Here is a 21604-nt window from a genome sequence, read left to right as displayed (position 1 = left end):
GCAGGCAGTGGGGGCCCACACATCCAATAGTTACAGTGCAATAAAAGTGACTGGGCACCAAAACTGCGCCCAACCCATGGTGACATTCAGACAAGGCTATAGGAACGCAGCCCTCACTGGACATTTAGATCTAATGGTTACAGTGTTGTACGAGTGACTGCAGGCAATGGTGGAAAGGAAGGACCCACACATCTAATGGTTACAGTGTTGTACGAGTGACTGCAGTGTGGGGGGGGTGGTAGGGACCCACACATCTAATGGTTACAGTGCTATACGAGTGACTGCAGTGTGGGGGGGGGGTGGTAGGGACCCACACATCTAATGGTTACAGTGCTATAATAGTGGCTACAGGCAGCGGGGGTAGGGTAGGGACCAACACAACTAATGGTTACAGCCCTATACCAGTGACTGCAATGGGGGAGGGAGGGTCCCACACATACATTAGGATTTTAAAATACAGGCTCGCAAAGTTGCAGCTAATTGCTATGGACTCCTTAGGATGCTAAGGAAGATCCTCCCCCTCCTTCCTTTGGATGCTAGACATATATTGGTCCAGGCACTTATATTGTCTCGGCAAATGCAGTCTATTTGGGTGCGCCACAGGGAACTACTAAGATCCTGCAGAGTGTCCAGAACTGTGCAGCCGCCTGCTTATGAATATTCCCGAAAGAAGCTCAGCCAGGCCTGCCCTTAGATTGCTGCATTGGCTCCCTATCCAGGATAGAACCAGGTTTAAGGCTATGTGCCTTGTTCATAAATCTGTTTCCGGGAAGGGCCCTCCGCTCTTCAGTCAATGGTGCAATTATATCACCCTAATAGGACTCTGAGATCCAATAACAAACGACTACTCGCAGTTCTTAGGATCAAGCGGTCACGAACTGGAGGTCGGTGGGTTTTCATACAACGCTGCCAAGCTTTGGAACCAGCTCCCAGACTTTAAATTTAGGAAGCAGCTTAAAACTTTTCTCTTTCCGTGATTCAGTTCTTTGTTTTCAAGGTGTCACAATAAGCGCTGGGATGCCCTTTGGGTAGCCATGCGCCATATAAGTGTGTATTCAATCCAATGGTTACAGTGCAATACTAGTGAGTGACTGCAGGGGAGGTAGGGACCCACGCATCTAATGGTTACAGTGCTTTTATAGTGACTGCAGGCAGTGGGGGAGGGTACCCACACATCTAATGGTTATAGTGCTATACCTGTGACTGCAGGCAGTGGGGGGAGGGGCTTTTCACATCTAAGGGTTACAGTGCTATACTAGTGACTGCAGGCAGTGAACGGAAGGGAGCCATACATCTAATGGTTACAGCGCTATACTAGTGACTGCAGGCAGTGGGGGGAGGGGACCCACACATCCAAAGGTTGCAGCGCTATCCTCGTGACTGGACACCAAAAACACACCCAGCCCATGGTGACATCCTGACCAGACTACAGGAACACAGCCCTCATTGGACACCAAAAAAACACCCAGCCCATGGTGACATCCATACAAGTCTATGGGAACTTGGCTCTCGCTGGACACCAAAAATGCACCCAACCCCAATTAAATCACTTAATGCTCCAGCCAATCAATCAATCAAATAATTTGTAAAGCGCACTACATACCCGTGAGGGTTTCAAGGCGCTGAGGGTGGGGAGAGGGGGGGTGCTGTTGCTACTGGTCGAACAGCCAGGTCTTGAGTTGTCTCCTGAAGGTTAGAAGGTCTTCGGTTTGTCGTAGGATGAGGGGGAGGGTGTTCCAGGTCTTGGCGGCACGGTAGGAGAAGGATTTGCCTCTGGCTGTGGTTCTACGGATGCGTGGGACGGTAGCCAGGGAGAGGTCTGCGGAGCGAAGTTTCCTGTTGGGTACGTAGAAGGAGAGTCGTCTGTTGAGATAGGCTGGGCGGGTGAGCTGGATGTTGACTATCTTCTCGATTACCTTAGCTGGGAACGGAAGCAGGGAGATGGGCCGGACGTTTTTGAGTTCGCTCAGGTCTGCCTTGGGTTTCTTCAGTAGGGCGTTGATCTCGGCGTGTTTCCAGCTTTCAGGGAAGGTCGTGGTCTCGAAGGAGAGGTTGATGATGTTGCGCAGGTGGGGTGCGATGGAGCTGCCGGCTTTGTTGAAGATGTGATGTGGAAAAGGGTCAGACGGCGAGCCGGAGTGGATTGTGCCCATGGTCTTGATTGTGTCTTCGATGCTCACGTTGGCCCAGGTTGTCAGGGGGTCGTGGTCGGTGGGGTGTGGTGGTTACAGCTTGTTGGGGCCTGTTAGGGTCATACGGGGGTTGAAGCTATCGTGGATGTCGGCGATCTTGCGGTGGAAGAAGGTGGCGAGGGAGTCGCACAGGGCTTGCGACGGCGGGATGTTGTTGGCGTTGGAGCTGGGGTTGGAGAGTTCCATCACGACATTGAAGAGCTCCTTGCTGTTGTGTGCGTTGTTGTCGAGGCGGTCTTTGAAGGAGGTTCTCTTGGCGGTCCTGATGAGGTGGTGGTGGTTGCGGATGGCATCTTTGTGGGCTGCGCGGCTGCCTGGCAACTTCTCGCTGTGCCATATGTTCTCCAACTTCCGGCAGGTGCACTTTGACGGTAGGAGTTCCGGGTGAACCAGTTGTCTCTCTTGCTGGTGTCTTTGAGGCTTTGTTTTTTCAGCGGGGCTAAGGTGTTGGTGCAGCCAGGCTCATTTCAGGAGAAACACACACTGATCACATCACCTCCACTCGTTGAAGACTGGAATGGCTACCAATGGAACCAAGATGCATCCTCAAAACAGCCGGCATCCCTCACAAGGCTCTTCACCCGGAAACACTGAAATATCTAGCGAACATTGAGAAGCTCAGGATGAAACCGTGCACTTATGAGCACAAGTGGACATCTCTAGAACCACTAAAATTCTAAGAAAATGGTGATACGCACGCTCATTCACAGGAAAGGCACTGGAAATAAGGAACTCCGTCCCACCGGAAATCCATGCAAACCCATCAATTGCTGACTTCAAGAAAAGCTTAAAGTCCTGACTACTAGAAAGACACTGTGGCCACATGAGGACGTGAGTATTCCAGCACTGATTACAGAACCCACTATGACCTCAGCACATATATCACCGGTCTATCACTAGAAAGAAAGGAGAAACGAGAACACCACTCCCGAACCACGAAGCTCCCTCAACAAAACCAACAACTACGGGGAGGAACTTATTGTGCAAAACATCACTGGGTTGACAACCAGTCAGATCTTGGACACATATAGTAAACTGTCTTCTCCACATAAACTTTACATACTTTAAACACCCATTGGAAAGCCACCCAGGACTGTGTGAAATTGTACAACGATCTAGGCTCTTTGTGAACACTTTTGTACAAAGGAACATCCTATCTGCAGCGCTCTGATCATGTATCTGCTAAATAAAACTGTCAATGAATGAATGAATAAATGGGTTAAGTCGCTAAATGAGTCTTCATACATGTACTCTGTCGCTCATCTTTGCAGTCATGCATCCATTCATCTGTCTGCTGAACCAACCTCTTAGGCAATTGAAATAAAACACTGGTAAACTCAACAACGTATGCAAGATAAATTAAAAGAATCCCAGTGGAAAGAAGAGAACAGGCTGCTGCCTAGACATGGTGGGCACTGCTTGCAATAATGAAACTAAACGTAACACACGGTGTCCGTCTAGCGTGGTCTATAGTCTGTTGTCTTAAAGTTCCATCACAGCTACTGTGTTTAGATCCAGTCAATAGCCACCTTGGAATAGTAAAATAATGAAACACTATACATTCCGCATGGTCACATGGTTTAGAGGAAGTCACCATGCAGGATGCACACGGCAGATAAAGTGAGTGACCGGCAAGCGGCCCATTAGCACTGGCGGGGGGGGGGGGGGGTCGTGGTATCTTAAGATATTTTAAAATAAAAAGAGAAGCAGCAAAGAAATGAAAGGGAAACAAGAGGAGAAAGCGAAAGGACTGGACAACCAATGCTGAAACAGAAGTGCACTCATTTTCAGGCAGATGTGCTCCTGTGTTTTGAAAATGCTGTCATTACAGGGTAAAAGAGGCAACGACTGATGTCGGTTGAACCATTATCCCATGCAGTCCGCTGTCATGGATGGAAGCAATCACAGAGGAGTCTGACCCAAAGGCCTGATCTACATCCGTATGAATAAACATCTATACCTATAATTTAAACATGCTTTCATTACAGGATATTGCAAGACAGCTACGCCTGTCAGGACTTCCAGAGAAATTCTAGCAAGAATTATTAAAATGCAAATATTCTACCACTAAGGTTTGTCAAATGGAGTAACCAACACCAAAATCCTTCCCTGTAAAGGTAATCTGTGAGATTTTGTCACAAAATGCCTGACTGCAGGCTTTATCACGGTGGGAAAACAATCCAATTGTGAGAAATCGGATTGTTGGTTGAGAGGGGAGTGAACCCTGCTCAAGGGATGTATGATGGTTTTACAAAGCATGCCTTTACAACGCGGGCAATACAACGAACGCGTCGTTACCATACATTCCATTAAAATGCAAGTCGTTACCATGGCTTGCCTTAGGAAAGCGCTGGACTTTAGAATAGTATATTTTACTTTTCCAACTCCAGTCTTTGCAACAGTAGAAAAGGTGTTGGATTTACAAACGTTCCCTAAAGCAAGTTGTTGTAACGACGTAATGGAATGCGTGGTAACCGTGTTTGTTGTAGTGCCTGCGCTGTAATGGCACTGCGTAGTTCTGTCTGCGTTGTAAACGCTGTTTCCCTGCTCCAGCAACAGCCACGGTCCCTGTCTCTCACGGTGAGCTAAATTAACCTGTTCTTAACCCTCTGCTTGGCACAAAAGAAGATAGGCTTAACTTAGAGGCAATGTGTAAAGTATTTACACAGCACACAAGCATAAATAAATAAAGTGAAAACGCAACACAAGAAAAATCCCACACCAACTTAGAAAAATAGAGTAAACAACATAAAAAATAATCTGATGAATGAGTCAAAAACTAAAGTTATGATTTTTGGGAAACATCAAAGAAAGAAAATCCTGTCTTGACGAGTAGGTGGTCTACAAATGGCGCCCTGCACTAGCTATAATTATCTAGGAGTCTGGTTCAATGAAAGAGCAAACCAAGTGGCCCATCTCAAACATCTTCGGCCCAAGGGAGCTGGGGTAATGCATAGTCTGAGGCGCTTGAATTGGCACTTGCACAGCCCCACTGCCGAGCCAATTTTAAGAGTTTTACGTGCCAAACTGCTCCCGGCATTGTCTTATGGTCACTTGGCTTTCCCTGGCAAAATGGACTCATTCCTAGTGAATTATCAAACGATGGCCTATAAGAAAATATTTTTGGCTCCCCAGCATGCTAGGAGGGCGAGGCTGAGACTTGAGCTGGGCCTGGCAAGTGCAGATCTTCATTGCCTGGGAGACTTAATTAAATTCTTCATCTACTCTTTGCGTGCACCAGCTCAATCCATGAAAGAACAATTGCAATCGGTGTTCACGGACGAACTCTCTCCCTGGTACAGACAGCTGCACTTGGCCACTTCCACACTGAAGATCGAAACCATAAACCTCTCTAACCCAATCATTCCCCTGTCAACGTGGAAAAAAACAATAAAAAGCCAAATTACCCTAGTGTCATTTGAGAGAGACATCGCTCGGCTTCCCAAAAAGCCACGCCTCACAGCTCTGGATGCCTCGTATATCAAGGGGAAACCTTAACCATACTTTAACTACTCTCTCCAACCACAGACTCGCAATAAAATTATTTATATGAGGCTGTTAGCCCTTCCAATTCACAATTTTAACCCGTTGTGGGCTCGGAGGAATGGACAGCTAACATGTAGGCTCTGTAATTATCCAAATGAGTCCTGGTTACATCTGCTATGTTGTTGCCCTCATCCTGCCAATGATCGCTGACGTCTACTGGTTCCAGTCTATTGGGATAAGTTACTGAGGCGTTGCAGGGGAGCATCGGATCTGTGCTTCAGTAATAATTCAGCCCAAGTTCTAGCAAGGGCTGGGAAGTTTGTTAATATTATTTTAACTGCACTGCACACAGCCCAGCACTAAGAAATAGACCAGTTCTATTTTATATTGTTATTGTACAAATGAACTTTGATGAAAGTTAGCTATTGGCATCTGTTACAAGCATTGGGACATTTTTGTTATTGCCTTCTGCACTACACACTTCCCTTTTGGACTAAACGGTTAATTGTGATATATTGCCATCAACCTGAAATGCTAATTTTGGAATTGACATTTATCTCGTATTGCTAGATTTTATAATGTGCATTCAACTTTTAATCCTAAATTTTATTAAGTACCAATATGCTGTTTGTATGTTACGGTTTTAATTAACTGTATAATAAAAGAAATTAGAGTAAAATGTAATAAACTATTTGAGACCAGAATGACAAAAATCCAATTTCCAGCTATATGCAATTTTAAAGATTTAAATGAAAAATAGTGCCTAGAAGAACTAAGTGACAACTGTCGTTATCTGGTCCCATTGGACCAGGACAAAGTCGCAAGTTTAGGCCAACCACGATGGATTGCAGGCCGGAAACTGAAACCAAGTAAGGCCTGCTGAACAAAGTACCTTAAATCCTGGTTTGTGGAGCATTGTGAAGTCCCACGTTGAGGATGCATCATGGAGCGGTGGATTTGAGATGATGTGGGGCTGATAGTTAAGGATGCTGTTGAGGAAGGGCTTCTGATGCGAAGTCCAGCATTGATGGTTCCGAGGAAGCTGCAGCAGCCTCGATGCGATGACTTGTGTCATCGTCGAGGAAACCGTCGACAAGGGGCTTGTGATGCAAAGCCTGCATTGAGGATCGGTTCTGCCCACAGACTCACAGCTGGGCTGGCAGAACACCTACAGGCCAACTTCCAGGAGTCCCGGACTGGGGTGGCACCACTGGGAGATAGGACTCATAGCAGGCTGGGTTCAAGGTAGTTGGACCTTTTCTGTACCTGAGGGTCTGATCAGGAGGCCAGGAGTCACTCTGGTGGCCCTGGGTTCAAGATGCAAGTCCAGTCCTTTTACCTCAGGCTGCAGCAGTATACTAGCAGAGCAGCACAGCAGTCCTTCTACGTCTTCCACAGGCCCAAAGGTGTAAAGAGATGGCTCTGAGGGTTCCATATTAATGCCTGGTGCCCACTCTGAAGTAGAAGAGGTTTCTAGAGGCTCCCACCCCCAGAGGCGCTTGGAATTTCCTGTCTCCCCACCCTGGCCTCAGCCCAGTGACTGGGGTCACAAAAGACTAGAATCAAACCCTATGTGAGTGTGCTCAGGCAGAGCCATTGTGATGTGAAGGTGTGGTAGACGACAACTCCTCCCCTCATCAAGTCCGAGATGGCCCATACAGCCAATACCTATTGCTCCTTTGTCTTGCTGTCTGGGAGCAATACACAAAGACCAACTGCCAGCTACACCAAGTCATGTGACCCAGGCTGCAGGCACCAAATGGTTTAGACAAGAAAATTCCAACTTTCTAGAAGTGTCATTTTCAAAGCTGACTAAACTGACTTTTTCATTAAAGGGCTTTAAATTACAATTCTTTAGATACCAAACTCAACATTCCTACATGCTCCCAATTAAAAGTTATCACTTACTAAATATAATAACTTAACCCAATGTTATCCTATTGGGGAGCTAAGCCTTGTAGTAATAAAAACAGAAGTTTTTCCCTACCAGGACATGTAAATCTTAAAAGTACATGTCCAACTTTTTAAATACACTGCACCCTGCCCATGCCCTATGGGTTGTTCAGGACCTACCCTAGGGGTTACATGTGTATAAAAATGGGAGGTTTGGGCCTAGCAAGAGGTTTCTTTTGCAAGGTCGAAATGGCAGTTTGCAACTGCACACACAGGCTCTGTAATGGTTGGCCCGAGACCTATTTTCAAGGCTATTGAGATGGGTCGCACAATACTTTCTGCAGGCCTACTAGTAGCATTTAATTTACAGGCCCTGGGCACATGTAGTAGGAACTTAGAAGTAAATTAAATGTGCCAGTTGGGTATAAGCCAATGTTACCATGTTTAAAGGAGAGAACAAAAGCACTTTAACGCTGGTCAGGAGAGATAAGGTGCGCACAGTCCTGAAAGCCAACAAAAACAGGTTCAGAAAACAGGAGGGTGAAGGCAATACGTTGGAGACTACCCTGCATAGAGGGCCAAGTCCAACACCACCATTAAAGGCCTATTGGCTTTAACACGTCAAATAGTAAATAAATCAGGCCTACCGCCTTTGTCGTAACTTTGCATAAAGGAACAGCATTGTAAATCCCTTTTCCTAGTGAACTGATCTGGCCTACAGCTGTTACATCGGCTTACCACTATAACTGCCTAAGGGCTACAATAATGAGCTCAATAGTTCCCACAAGGCAATCATCGGGAAAACAATCATAAAACTAAAAAATGTACATAAGTATACAAAATTATAACTGGCATAGCAAAAGATTAGCCCCCCTCTCGATTATTGGCTTCCAAATGTAGGCCAGTGTGCAAGATGATCATATTTTACAAACTCCCCTCTGAATCACATGGGGTGCGGGGAGCTCCAAGTTCAGAGGTGAACAAATATCCACTGTTCCTAGAAGCAGTGTCGAGAGCGTATGTAAAAATGCCTCCGCTTCCTTCGTACCCATTTGTCACTCTACATTTTACCTTATCGGTTGGAGCACGGTAGGTACACAGTGAACAGCGTCTACAAGCTGCAGCTTCATTGGTATCTTGATATTGCTGTTTATGGACAACCAACAAACACTGGGCCTTGTTTACGGGCCCTTGTGCATCGCCGGAATGTCACTTTTAATGATGCTCCGGCGGCGCACAGTGCAGTGTCATATCTGCAAGGACACGCAAAGCTACCCTGCGTGGCTTTTCATGACTTTGTAGGTATGGTGTAAGGCAACGCCGCACAAGTCGCAGCGTTGCCTCACACTGTGATGGGGAGGCATGCCATGGGGTTACGGTGGGTGTATCCACATAACACCCATGGGTTTTGACACATTCCCAGATTTACAACAAGCAATAAACCTGAGAATGCATCAAAAGCCTACGCTTCCTCAGGGGAGGCGCAACGAGGAGAAATAACTGTTTGAGGCATGTGAGATGAAGATCACATGCTGTGCATAAGTCTGCCATCTAGTGTTGGGCCCAGACGTTTGCACTTTGTTTTTGTTCGAAGAAGTCTTTTTCAGTCACGAGGTAGGTGACTCCTCCTTTCAGTGATAGTGAACATGGGCATCAACTCCATTGTTAGATTGTTTTTTTCCGCCATCAGGTTCGGACGTGAATTGCTGCGCTCCAGTTCAACACCGTTCTCGGGTTTCCTTCGGTGCGCAGTCCACTACCCTCGACGGTATTGTTTATCGAGCACGTATACCGTCCTTAGCGTATCGTTACCATTTCTAAAAACTTTGATTGGAAAATCTCGTGCAAGGCCTTGGGCCTAGCCGCGTCGATCGAATTTGCAGTTGATGGAATGGACTCCATTCCAATTCTGCCCCCGGTGCCACTCTAAGTACCCCTGCACCGATCTCCACGACATGTGCAATTTGTGTTTATCACCCGAAGACGACGAAGACAACTGCGAAGCCTGCCGATCGTTCCGATCGAAGAAAACTCTCCGTGACCATCGGGCTTAACGTTACGAGATATACCAACACAAGGATTAGAAAGACTCCGCTCCAGACCTCTACGTAGAAGATGTTGACCAAGAGATCTTCGAAGCACAGGGAGCCGAGGCAGAGGAGGAAGAGCAACTTTATGTGTCCGAGGAAGACTCCGACATTAAGGAAGACATAACACCCAGTTAGTGTACCGTGTGTAAAGATACTCCTGTGTCCCAAAAACTACCCTCTTAGAAGGCTCCGGTCCCTTTTCCGCCTTCGGGCCAAGGTCAGCACCGAAATAAGGTTTCGAAAGCCCTGTCTTCGGGCCCAGCACCGAAACAGGTTACGAAGCCTTCCGGCTCAGGATCAAGTTGACCTTCTGGGACTGAACCCAAGACTTCGGCACTGAAAGACAAGCCAAATCAGCCTATAAAGGCTTCGGCACCGAAATCATCGGAACCCAAATCCTCGGCTCCAAAATCTTCAATGCTGAAAATTCTGGCCCCAAAGGACAAAACTGCTCCTCCTCCATCCAAGGAGCCTTGTTTGGAAGTTCCGCCTACTAACACTGACCCCAGAGAAAAGGAACTGGTTACCAACCCTAAAACTGGACACCTTTATGCAAAGCTGCCAGAGAAAAGGAGACCAGAATTTGAGGAATCATACCATTTCCCTTTAAAGAAAAAGAATATGGGAACTAATACTTCTCCACCTCTTATCTTCCTCACCTTCTCCAACTATTGATCCTAACCTTCTAATAACACCCACAAATTCCCCTCTGCCACAATTTCCAAATCAGTAGAATTTGGGGAATGGGGATCAAGATGAGGACACACGTGTGCCACAAGACGATGCTCCAGTCCCCTGGGTCGACTATAACCCTGACCCTAATGATGACAATGATCTACACCTATACCCAGCTAGGCCTTCTCCTCCAGATGATAATGTGGGGTCTACTGAGTTGCACACCGTGATCCTGTGCAGCTCTATTAACCAATTCCATAAGGAACCTCTTGAGACACTAAGTGCATCACAAACATCAACACATACACTACCTATGCTCAAGGGTATGTTAACACATGCAGATGAGGTGTCCAAAGATCCAGTGCGAGTTAGGATACTCACACCTAGAGTGGACAAAAAATACAAGGCGGCTCCTACAGACCCAATTTTTATTAGCGGTCAGGTTCCACTCGATTCATTAGTGGTTGCAAATGCTCGGAAATGAGCAAATTCTCAGTCAACTGGAGACATTCCGTCTCCCGATAAGGAATCTAAATAAACAGATGCCTCAGGCAAGAGGGTAGCAGCACAAGCAGCCACTCATTGGCGCATAGCTAACACCCCAGCACTCTTCGCAAGATATGACCGAGCTCCCTATGATGAGCTAGAGCAACTGATGCAATATCTGCCTGATGAGCACAAATCCAAGGCTCATGACCTCATCCAGGAAGGGAAACGTATTTCTAATACATCAATCAGGTGTGCTCGAGATGCAGTAGATACAGCCTCACGTTCTGTTAACACCAGCATTCTTCTCAGATGCCACGCATGGCTAAGGGTATCCGGTTTTAAATAGGCCTGGGCGGTAAATTCCGTTCCGCTCGCGAAATTTGCGGAATTCGCGTAATTTCGCGTTCCGCGGAGAACGCGAAATTGCTCAAACGTCTGCTTTCCGCGATTTCGCGAAATTTTTGCTTGTTCGCGTTCTCAAAATGCGTGTTCGCGAGATATTTCTCCCCGAGCACGCAAACAGCAATTGTGAACAGGAAAAAAGCATCGCGAACAAGCATTTCTGCGTGTTCGCGGAGATTTTTTACCGTTTCGCGGAGATTTGCATAACGCAATTACGCAAATTCCGCCCACCCCTAGTTTTAAACCAGAGGTTCAGACATCCATTTTAAATTCCCCTTTTAATAAGGAACATATATTTGGTCCTACAGTGGACACTTCATTAGAAACAATGAATTACACTGAAGTAGCCAAACCTATGGGAGCGCTACAAACAGAATCCAACCGTGGCTCATTTTGCCGATCCTATTATAGGGGAGTCTCAAAGTCCATCTCCACTGATGAGTCCTCTACCTCATATAGAGGCAATAGTCAGTCACCTTCTACCAGAGGTTATTTTCGAGGTGAATTTTGTGGAAACAATGTCAAAGGAAGAGGTAATACACCCCGTACTTCCCCAGCCACAAACAAGCAGTGACTTGTTTCCCCTTCCTCCCAATTATTCAACACCTGTCGGGGGACATCTCCCTCAATTATTCCCAGTCTGGAGTTCAATCACATCAGAAAAATGGGTTTTTACAAATTATTCAATCTGGTTACTGCCTGGAGCTTACAAGCTACCCTCCAAACATTCCACCACGAACACACAAACTAGCTCCAGGACATTTACACCTACTCAAACGAGAGGTACAGTCGCTTCTGGAAAAAGGAGCTATAGAACCTGTCCCACTACAACATCAGGGGACGGGATGTACTCTCTTTATTTTCTAATTCCCAAAAAGGACAGTTCTCTCAGGCCTATATTTGACCTCAGAGCATAAAACCTCTACATTCAATCAGATCACTTCCATAGGTCACTCGCCAACAGGTACTTCCTCTGTTACAAGGCGACTTTATGTCCACTCTGGACTTGAAGGACGCCTACTTCCATATTCCAATACATCCTGCTCATCGCAAATACCTCAGGTTTGTAATAGCGGGGAACATTATCAATTCAAGGTACTTCCATTCGAGGTAACTACTGCTCCCAGAGTATTTACCAAATGCCTAGCAGTGGCTGCTGCGCATGTGCGAAGACAACATGTTCACGTCTTCCCATATCTAGACGACTGGCTCCTCAAAGCCAGCACCCTCTCAAAGTGCCTACAGCACACTCAAACAACAGTACGCTTACTGCACAACCTCGGATTTACAGTCAATCTGGCAAAATCCCATCTTCAGCCCTCCAGTGCACAAGAATATCGAGGGTCCACTGTGGATACACACAAAGCTCTAGCCGATCCCAATCCAACCAGAATTCACAATACTCAGGCTCTCGTTTCCAAGTTCAACCCAGTCACTCATTGCCAGCGCGGGTATTCATGCAGCCTCTAGTAATGATGGCATCTTGCATCATGATCGTTCCTTATGTAAGACTTCAAATGCGTCCTCTTCAGGAATGTTTAGCACGTCCGTGGAATCAGTTTCAGGGTTGATTGACAGATCTAGTGTTGGTGGATGGCCGCGTTCATCGCTCTGCAGTGCTGGAATCCACAGAACCTTTCCAAAGGGCGGCCTTCATTTGACCCAGTTCCACAGACAGTGCTAACAACAGACGCATCACTCAATGGTTGGGGAGCTCATCTCCAAACTCACACAATTAAGGAAAAGCAACTGCACATACATCATCTAGAGCTGCTAGCAGTCTTTGTAGCGCTCGAAGCCTTCCAAATTCACCTGGTAGGTAATACTGTCCTGATACGTACCGACAACATGACTGCAATGTACTATATACAGAAACAAGGAGGGACACGCTCTCAAACTGTCACACCTTGCACAGGACATTTGGAAATGAGCCATTCATCAAAAAATGTATCTCCTGGCGGAACACCTCCCAGGAGTAAACAATCATATTGCAGCTCTCCTCAGCAGACACAGACGACAGGTCCACAAGTGGGAACTTCACCCCCAACTTCTCCTCCCGTTCTTTCACATGTGGGGTTTTCCAGACATAGAGCTGGTCGCCACAAACCTAAACGTAAAATGCCCAAGCTTCACCTCCAGATATCCACACCCTTTATCCAAAGGCAATGCTCTATGGTCGAACTGGTCAGGGATATTTGCTTACGTTTTCCGCCTCTCCCACTCATTCCACTAGTGGTTCGAAATCTCAGACAAACATCCCTCACACTAATCCTGGTAGCTCCAATGTGGGCTCTCCAGCCCTGGTTCACTACCCTCTTAGAACTCCCAGTAGTTCCTCATCAAAAGCGACATCTCACACCCAGTCGCATCGTGCAGAGCCATGGAGAGATAATACATCCAGGTCACAAAGCTCCCAACCTCGCGATCTGGCACCTGAAATCATAGAGTTTGGTTATCTGAATATTCCACCAGACTGTATGAGAGGCTAGAAGACCTACTACAAGAGCTTGTTATGCAGCAAACTGGAAGCGGGTTGTCATATATTGTAATAACAACCCTATCAACCTGTTAGATGCTTCCGTTCAAAATATCATCTGTTATCTACATTTACAACATTCAAATTTAGCGTACGCATCTACACACTTACATCTTGCTGTAATAGCCGCTTATCTTCAAAATAGACAACACCTGTCCCTTTTCAGAGTACCTGTTATTAAGGCCTTCATGGAAGGACTCAAGAGTTATTCCTCCAAGACTTCCACCTGCCCCAGTGTGGAATCCTAATATTGTCTTTACCAGGCTAAGGGGTCCACCCTTCGCGCCGTTACATAAATGTGAACTACAATTTCTCATTTGGAAAGTTGCTTTCCTCATAGCTATCACATCACTCCGGAGAGCGGGTGAGCTTCAGGCATTAACCATAGAAGAACCATTTTTACAAGTACACCAAAACAAAGTGGTTCTTCGCACTAATTCTAAATGTCTACCTAAAGTAGTTTCTGCCTTCCACATCAACCAATCTGTTGAGTTGCCTGTGTTCTTTCCTCAACCAGATTCTGTGGCAGAATGTGCTGTACACACTTTACTGCATTTCATAGAAAGGACAAAATCTTTTCGTAACACAAAACAACTTTTTGTTACTTTTGCTCCACCACACAAAGGCAATCCCATTTCCAAAGAAGGTAATGCACGGTGGATAGTCAAATGTGTTCAAACATGTTATACAAAAGCAAAGAGAACTTTACCAATCCCCCCTAGAGAGCATTCCACTCGAAAACTGGGGGCTTCCTTAGGAAAAATTCCCATTGCTGACACCTGTAAAGCTGCAACATGGTCTACACCACACACATTCACAAAACACTATTGTTTAGATGTGTTAGCCAGACAACAAGCTAACGTAGGCCAGGTAGTTCTACGGACACTATTTCAAACCACTGCAACAGCTACAGGTTAGCCAACGCTTTCCGGAGAGTACTTCTGTATAGTCTATGCACAGCATGTGATCTACAGCTCACATACCTCGAATGGATAATGCTACTTACTTCCATGTAGAGCTGTAGAGTCACATGCGCCCACCCACCTCCCCAGTTACCTGTACCTGTTCCAGTACTATCTTAATTAGATACCTACACATGAACATCTCTATTCTAATCTTACTTACTTCATTCTCACCCTCGGCGGGAAAACAATCTAACAATGGAGTTGATGCCCATGTGCACTATCACCGAAAGGAGAAGTCACCTACCTCGTGACTGGAAAAGACTTCTTCGAACAAAAAGAAAGTGCAAATGTCCGGGTCCAACACTAGATAGCGATCTATAAACAGCATGTGACTCTACAGCTCTATATGCCAAGAACAGATGCATACTGGGTAAGTAGCATTTTCTTTCTCGTGTTTCCTCTTTCTATGTGTGCTGCATTCAGCAGCACACACAGAATTCGGAAAACGCTTCGCTGATTGCTTTTTGTGCAGGAAGGTGCCCCTTCCTGCACAAAAACAATCATCCGTACAACGCAGACACTCGTGCACCATGGTGCAAGGGTTCCTGCGTTGGCCCATGGCAGCCAATTGTGCGCCAGCACTGGGGAAGGGGACAGGAATGCATCGGTATCTGATAGATACGGTGCATGCTGCCCTTTTCTTTTGATGTAGGGCAGGGCCACAGGAAGGCTGGTGGTGCTGCCCTAAGCCAAAAGCTTGCAAATGAGGCCCTATAGCTCTACCCGACCAGAAGGATCTGACAGCTGCATTGGTGTTTTTCTTTTGTAAATCTGCCACCAGAGGGAAAAAGTATAGATTAAAACTTTGTCAGCTATTTCTATTTTTCCCTATTTCTACAATAGTTTTAGCTCAAATTTGCGTAAGTGCGAGACCTGTTGCATTGCCAATGCTTGTTCTATGGGCTATCCTTGAGGATTCTGTGACACCACTGTCCTTGTACAATTTCATTATATTATGTTTTTTTCAATCTATACGCCCTTATTGCCACACATGCGCATTTGGGATTTCTGTTCTTTTTCTTGCTTCTGAAACTATGACTTTTTCACTGTGTTAACTTTATTCTTTTTTGAAGACTTGTTTTCAGATTGTGTTTTTTAAATGAAGTGTTGCAAACTGTTCACAGTGGGTTCTGCACCCAGGTTATTGATTCTGTTGACCTTCCTGACCTGTTGTCAACAAGGTGTGTACATATGGAGCTGGATGACTTTGACAAAATGTGGGGGTGCTAGTCACTTACCCTGTTTTGAACACAACAGTGATCAGACAGAGAATTCCCCCTTTGGCAGGACAGTTCAGTTACCCGCTTGGTACTTGAGGCTGTGCTCGGGTTAAAGGTCCTTCCCCTTAAGAGCAGTGGGGGGTCTGCTCTGCATGGGGCAGGGGTGCTTCCAACACTGCGCCCTATAAAGGAAGGGGGAGATTTGTTTCCAGTAACCTGTTAGGCTGCTGTATAACATACAAGAAGTGGTCTCAGAACAGAGCAATGTGCAATCACTCTTCAGACCTTGCCGACCATGGAAAGCCTTCTTCACCCCCACACAATGGATGTCACCCCGTGCTGGACTCCCGCCTAATGCGTACTGTGTTTAAGCAAATCATTGACACCACAGAATGCGGGCTGACCGACTCAGTCCCCGCAGGGGACCCTCAGAAGAGGGCGGCCCCTTTAGTGCCACAAGATGGCACACTGGGCAGCCTAGTCTTTTGTCAGAGACCCCGGCTGGGGTCCCGCACGTCACTTCCGGCCGTGGGGGGGGGGGGGGGTCCAGGGAGAGGTATAAAGTCCTCCCCCGTCCCCCTGGCGGCCTCTTTGTCCCCTCACCCTGACGCCGACTCCCTCCCATCCGCTTACCCGGCGATCAGAGTGAGGGGAGGAAGGATGTTCTAATCTTTTTATTTGTGTTGCAGGCGGAGTTACATGGCAATCCAGAGGCGGAAAGGTACTATGGGGTACCCTCTTTAGGAGCACAAAGGGTGCTGAGGCCGAATATCCCAAGGAAGTCTGTGCGGTGGACCCTGGGGTGCGACGGCGCCCCATCTGTCCTACGGGCGGTTGTAAACCTGTACAACCGGGGGTCGCTTGAACGCTCCGCCCCTCGTAGGAGGGGGGTGTGAGTTATATGGTGGACCTAGGTTTCACCAGAAGTGGGAGGGGCTATCCCCTCACCACAACCGCTAAGCACCGATTGGCTAAGACCACGATGCAAGTTGGCCCATCAGGTGGTAGGCCGCGAGGGGCGGCTTGCCTTTGGATCGCCTGTAAGATAATCCACCATGTTGGCATATTTGGAATGCTAATAAACCTGCAGCAATTTTCTCCACCAAAAAGTTGTCTTGTCTGCTTATTTATGCTACCTGTATGTTGCTGCGGGAGGGCTGGTGAGTGTGGCCGATATTGGCACTAAGTTACACACATTATTAGAATCCAATGCACAACGTGCAGGCTGCAGGCTTCAAAAGCCTCGAATGGAGGCTAGCTTTGTTCTCACCCTCTGGTGCAAGTGGCACCGCCGGACACCCCAACGCGTCTCCACCGCGACTTCTAGGTGCTACACCCTCAGAGCTATCCCTGGCACACAACAAGGCCTCCCCAGCCCAAAGCTGGAAACAAACGTCCCAGAAACTAGAAACTCGAGTTCTGCAGGCGCGGGACATTGAATCGCTTTGAAATGCGACAGACAATGTTGACTTTTGAGGCCGTCGCTGCATGGTGTAAGCCTGAAGCAGGATGTGCGTGGGGCGCAGACACGCAGCATTCGGATTCAGGCGGGGTCCATTTAAAATGCCAGACGAAAGCTAGTTCTGGAGGCAGTAGCTACGTCTCAATCAGGGGCGTATCACAGGCCCCCGCAAGGGGGGGGGGGGAGGAGGCGAACTGCACGGGGCCCTCTCAGAACAGTACTGAGGCCCCAAAGCTCCGGATTAAATCCAGAGATGGGGCCCCTCTGTATACATTTCATAGGGGCTCCCTCAACTTTCGTTACGGCACGGGTCTCGATTAAAGTGGAACATTTGAAGAGGGTGATAAAAGGAGAATCTGCGCTGTGCATTCCTAAAGCAGATGTGCGCCGGAGTTCCACAGCATAGTATCGCCATAGGCACCCCTCAGTCCCCCCTCCCCCAGATTACATACCCAAATAACACACACACAGACTGTTAGGTTGGGTAAAGTTTGCTGCAGGTTTATTACATATTCCAATATGTAATGGGTGGGTTATCTTACGGGCGATCCAAGGGCAGGCAAACAACTGGGCCGCCTACCCGCCTGATGAGCCGGGCAGCGCTGGGGCGAACCCCGCCTTTGCTGCAGTCCAGGTGATTCTTTTACAGGATCACGTGCCGTTGGTAACTTCTACTCACGCCCCTTTCAGGGCGGAGCATCGCATAGCAAACCCCCGGTTGTTCAGGCCCACAACCGCCCGCAGGACTAGCGGGGCGCCGACGCGGCTTCCAGGACCCTCCACTGAGGCTCCTCGGATTTGGCTCAGGCACCCCCTATGGTGCCGCGCAGAGTTACCCTTGGTACCGGCCTGCTTCCAGATCGCCCTGTAACTCCGCCTGCAACGAAAAAAGAAACATTACAACGCTCTGACCCCAACCCGACCCTTACGCCGGGTAAGCGGTAGGGAGGGATGCGGCGTCCTAGGCGAACAAAGAGGTCGCCAGGAGGGTGGGGGAAGGCTAAATAGCCTCCCCCTCACCACAGAGGCCCGGAAGTGACGCACCTACGCATCACCTCCGTGCGAGGGAGAGATGAGGGAGACACCGGCCGGCGTCCCCGCCCCCCCCCCGGAGGGGGGGGGGGCGGGGAGGGGTGACCGGTGCCCAGGCGGCAGTAGGGCGCTGACCGCTCTAGTGGCCCCCTGCGGGGGCCGCGGTCGGTGGCATTCCTTTCTTCTATGGCGCCAGTGGGCAACGGAGGGGTAAGGGTGACACAAGAACAGACTGGAGACGGATGGCTCGGCTTACAGTGAAGCATAGAGAGCACAGACTTGTATCCAGAGACTGCTACAGCCCAGGCCTCCTCTCGAGAAGGGTCACTCTGTAATGGCACTGACACCAGGGACCTTCCATCATTCCACAGAAGTCAGATAAAGCATCAAAGCGCGGCGCATTCAGCCATTCTGTGCACAAACTCTGGGGCATATTATCAAGGACGGCGTTAAAATTATCGCCGGTTTAGCGTCAGAAAACTGCCGCTAAACCGGCGATAATGGGCTTGATAATATGCCACAGAGAATTCCCATAGAAGCCCATGTTGACACCAGAATATGGGCTTCTAAGGGAGTTCTCGGTGTCGCAGGGATCACGTCTTTGAGGCGGTTTGCAGGCAGCTCTGGGAATCTATAGATGGCCACCTCTCCATATACACAACAAACAGGCACCATGAACCCTGCGGGACTGGGCATGTGCCACCTCTCCATATACACAACAAACAGGCACCATGAACCCTGCGGGACTAGGCATGTGCCACCTCTCCATATACACAAGGAACAGGCACCATGAACCCTGCGGGACTGGGCATGTGCCACCTCTCCATATACACAAGGACCAGGCACCATGAACCCTGCGGGACTGGGCATGTGCCACCTCTCCATATACACAAAGAACAGGCACCATGAACCCTGCGGGACTGGGCATGTGCCACCTCTCCATATACACAAGGAACAGGCACCATGAACCCTGCGGGAGTAGGCATGTGCCACCTCTCCATATACACAAGGAACAGGCACCATGAACCCTGCGGGACTAGGCATGTACCAACTCTCCATATACACAAGGAACAGGCACCATGAACCCTGCGGGACTAGGCATGTGCCACCTCTCCATATACACAAGGAACAGGCACCATGAACCCTGCGGGACTGGGCATGTGCCACCTCTCCATATACACAAGGAACAGGCACCATGAACCCTGCGGGACTGGGCATGTGCCACCTCTCCATATACACAACGAACAGGCACCATGAACCCTGCGGGACTGGGCATGTGCCACCTCTCCATATACACAAGGAACAGGCACCATGAACCCTGCTGGACTAGGCATGTGCCACCTCTCCATATACACAAGGAACAGGCACCATGAACCCTGCGGGACTAGGCATGTGCCACCTCTCCATATACACAAAGAGCAGGCACCATCAACCCTGCGGGACTGGGCATGTGCCACCTCTCCATATACACAAGGAACAGGCACCATGAACCCTGCGGGACTGGGCATGTGCCACCTCTCCATATACACAAGGAACAGGCACCATGAACCCTGCGGGACTGGGCATGTGCCACCTCTCCATATACACAAGGAACAGGCACCATGAACCCTGCGGGACTGGTATGTGCCACCTCTCCATATACACAAGGAACAGGCACCATGAACCCTGCGGGACTGGGCATGTGCCACCTCTCCATATACACAACAAACAGGCACCATGAACCCTGCGGGACTGGGCATGTGCCACCTCTCCATATACACAAGGAACAGGCACCATGAACCCTGCGGGACTGGTATGTGCCACCTCTCCATATACACAAGGTGCAGGCACCATCAACCCTGCGGGACTAGGCATGTGCCACCTCTCCATATACACAAGGAGCAGGCACCATCAACCCTACGGGACTAGGCATGTGCCACCTCTCCATATACACAAGGAACAGGCACCATGAACCCTGCGGGAGTAGGCATGTGCCACCTCTCCATATACACAAGGAACAGGCACCATGAACCCTGCGGGAGTAGGCATGTGCCACCTCTCCATATACACAAGGAACAGGCACCATGAACCCTGCGGGACTGGTATGTGCCACCTCTCCATATACACAAGGAACAGGCACCATGAACCCTGCGGGACTGGGCATGTGCCACCTCTCCATATACACAAGGAACAGGCACCATGAAACCTGCGGGACTGGTATGTGCCACCTCTCCATATACACAAGGAACAGGCACCATGAACCCTGCGGGACTGGGCATGTGCCACCTCTCCATATACACAACGAACAGGCACCATGAACCCTGTGGGACTGGACATGTGCCACCTCTCCATATACACAAGGAACAGGCACCATGAACCCTGCGGGACTGGCATGTGCCACCTCTCCATATACACAAGGAACAGGCACCATGAACCCTGCGGGACTGGTATGTGCCACCTCTCCATATACACAAGGAACAGGTACCATGAACCCTGCGGGACTGGGCATGTGCCACCTCTCCATATACACAACAAACAGGCACCATGAACCCTGTGGGACTGGGCATGTGCCACCTCTCCATATACACAAGGAACAGGCACCATGAAGATGAACCCTGCGGGACTGGGCATGTGCCACCTCTCCATATACACAAGGAACAGGCACCATGAAGATGAACCCTGCGGGACTAGGCATGTGCCACCTCTCCATATACACAAGGAACAGGCACCATGAACCCTGCGGGACTGGGCATGTGCCACCTCTCCATATACACAAGGAACAGGCACCATGAACCCTGCGGGACTGGTATGTGCCACCTCTCCATATACACAAGGAACAGGCACCATGAACCCTGCGGGACTGGGCATGTGCCACCTCTCCATATACACAAGGAACAGGCACCATGAACCCTGCGGGACTGGTATGTGCCACCTCTCCATATACACAAGGTGCAGGCACCATCAACCCTGCGGGACTAGGCATGTGCCACCTCTCCATATACACAAGGAGCAGGCACCATCAACCCTACGGGACTAGGCATGTGCCACCTCTCCATATACACAAGGAACAGGCACCATGAACCCTGCGGGAGTAGGCATGTGCCACCTCTCCATATACACAAGGAACAGGCACCATGAACCCTGCGGGAGTAGGCATGTGCCACCTCTCCATATACACAAGGA

Source organism: Triturus cristatus, chromosome 2_1, assembly GCF_964204655.1.
Source record: "Triturus cristatus chromosome 2_1, aTriCri1.1, whole genome shotgun sequence".
In the NCBI taxonomy this organism is placed as follows: Eukaryota; Metazoa; Chordata; class Amphibia; order Caudata; family Salamandridae; genus Triturus; species Triturus cristatus.
This window is presented reverse-complemented; position numbering follows the sequence as displayed.